The sequence below is a fragment of the Limulus polyphemus genome, unplaced genomic scaffold (genome assembly GCF_000517525.1).
Source record: "Limulus polyphemus unplaced genomic scaffold, Limulus_polyphemus-2.1.2 Scaffold51, whole genome shotgun sequence".
NCBI lineage: Eukaryota > Metazoa > Arthropoda > Merostomata > Xiphosura > Limulidae > Limulus > Limulus polyphemus.
Genome location: NW_013665661.1, coordinates 295,657 through 298,480, shown reverse-complemented (window position 1 = coordinate 298,480; position 2,824 = coordinate 295,657).

Sequence of the window (2,824 nt, the reverse complement as noted above, 5' to 3'; positions counted from 1 at the left end):
TAAATCAGTTAAATGACGAAAAATTAGGTGTCTATTTACTTGTGACCACTCAGTGTATATACAAATATATTAGTACAGACCATCAAAAACAAAATTACAGCAAAACACGGTAAAATATTTCAATGCATGAAAAAGAAGTAAAAGATAACCTTTAATAAACCTACAAAACAAGCTACACATAAAATACGACTTTGACATAAAAATACAATAATCACAAAAAAATAAATACTTTGATACCCTTCAAGACTAATTCTTCAAACATAAAACCAAAAGAGATATATCAGAAATCGTTATAAAATATATACCCATTGACAAGCTTTTAGAAACAATTATTGAATAAAAAGCTAAGAATTAAACACAACACTCTTAAATTAGAAAACAAATATATGAAAAATATACACTTAAATGAATAAAATAAATATACAAAATTCACAGCTCTCACCCAGCATTGACAAAGCTCTACTAGGTCCTTCTCTAGGTTGTTCAGGGCCCAAGCTTCAGTCCACAAGGTATGTATTTGCTTGCAGTGCTGCTTATATGTGTGAATCTGCTCTAGCACAGAGTGGCTGGTTATTATATTAGTATTTTTGTTTTGAGCAGCATCCTTGGCTCTCTCTGTATCTGGTCATGGGACCTCTTCACTGGTTGTGCCTAAGCGGATGCCAAGGTAGAGGCTCTTTACCTCATCTGTATGTTTGGTAATCTTCCCATTGTTGTTAGCGCCCTTGCAACATTTACTTTTATCATGGTGGTGATGACAACAGTCAATGAGCCAGTTAGTTTATCTGTATTGCCATGGTGGTGGTAATAATGATGGTGGCATTGGACATGATAGTTAGAACCACAGCAATGACTTGTATCACCAAGAGACCTATTCAAACATCCAAAAGCCCAATTAACCCTGTAGAAGAACCAAGAATTGTCTTCTTGAGCTTTTGGAATATAGTATGCCAGTCAAAAGTAGAAACACGCTTGCTGGCATCATTGCATCGTGACACTGCACCATCCAACGAGGTATCTCTCAAAATGTCTCTACTTTTTCCTTTATAACATTAGCTTAGCTTGAAATTGCATCAGCGGGGGTGGCGTGATAAGCTTCTGAGCTGTTTGGAGACTTGGCTCCTCTGGAGTCAATGAGTTGGTAGTTACTGGTAATCCTCGATGGGACCTATTACTACTTTTGGGAGCTGTTTGGTCCAAGAAACTTCAGGGACAATGTGACGAGCTTTCCCATCTCTAATGCATCAGCTAGCAATGTATCTTCATCCATGGGGGCGAATTCAAGGAGTCTAAGGACCAGTGACATAGTCCATTCTTTCATTGTGGAAGCAGTCTTGAGCCCACTGATCATCGTCAAATAGGTAGTTCACCATGAAGCTTACAAACGATCTGAGGTATTGGCAACCAAGTAGGATAATCACCAGCTGCTTGAAAAAGAAACAACCAAGAATTCAATTGTAACTCGTGAAAGTCCAAATTGAAAACGTAGGCTTAGATGAATTACAATTGGTCAACATTTCAGTGAGGTGTATAGGTTTAAAAGGTCTCTAACAACCACAACTAGCTTTGCATTTCTTTAGAGATTTGGTCATTATTCTGTAATTTAGTCAAGTAACATTTCTACAGGCTTTGTACGTAGTAATTTGTAGCCTCATTTCTCCACCTAACCTTTGATTATCCCATGGATAGAGCCTGGTTCCAGGAAGGAAGGAATGGGGCCAAGACAACAACACTGTTCTCTACACCCATGGTTTGACTCAGTTAAGTGATGCCTAACCTTACATTTTACCTTGGGGACCTTCTTCCAATTACAAGTTTTGTACTAATTTTTGATGTAACTTTAAAAACCTTCCCCTCCTCGTATTACACTCACAGCCTACATTTTCGTGCATTGTAACCGCATATTTTATTGAAAAGATGTTATGAAAATGTTTAGTAAAACTGTGTGCTTACTAAATACGTTCCAGTCTGTATTACTATAAATATTTTATCAAAAACCAAATAAAATACTGGGTACATCAAGTTTATATACCTTATGGATTCATTGTCTGTAAATTTCATTTACTTCAAATAATTTCAACACTCATAAGTATTAGATACAATATGATTATCTTGCATTACTGTTTATGTAAAACACCAGATAAAATTGCTTTTCTCTCAGATATAGCGGGAGTTTCTTTGTTTACCTTATATTTGCCTTAAAAATTCACTGCTTGCTAATATTTCAACATCAAAAGTGAAACATTTTCTCATCAGTATTAATGAAAATAACAGGTGAACTATATCGTCAAACAATACCTTCCAGGTTAGTAATGACAGTTATCTCATGTCACAACGTCTTAACAATTGAAATCAAACCCTTTGTTTCCATGCTCATGTTGTTTATTGTTGTGTTTTTTGTCTAAATGATCCATTGGTGTTATTCAACACTAATAAATGATTTTATGTAATGTTCATACACGCATGCTATATCACACATATATTTATCAATAAGCATATATATTGCCAGTACAAACATTACTACTGCACATTGTTACATACTATAGTATCTTATATTAGAATATCTTCTGTTCCCATGCAAGTTACTTTTGTAATATTCTCGGGTTACCTTCAGAAGCAACGTCACAGTGCTACAGTCATATAATGTGCTGCTATCTTGGATCCCTCAAATTCAACTACCTTTCCTTTTCTTTTCAAGCATCACATTTTAGTTTGACCAATGTATACACAACCACATTCACTGTTGGTTCTTCAGCACTTGCTGAGACATAAGGTAGCCTTCAAATTCGATGACGAGGAACCCATTTTGAGACTAATAATGGCT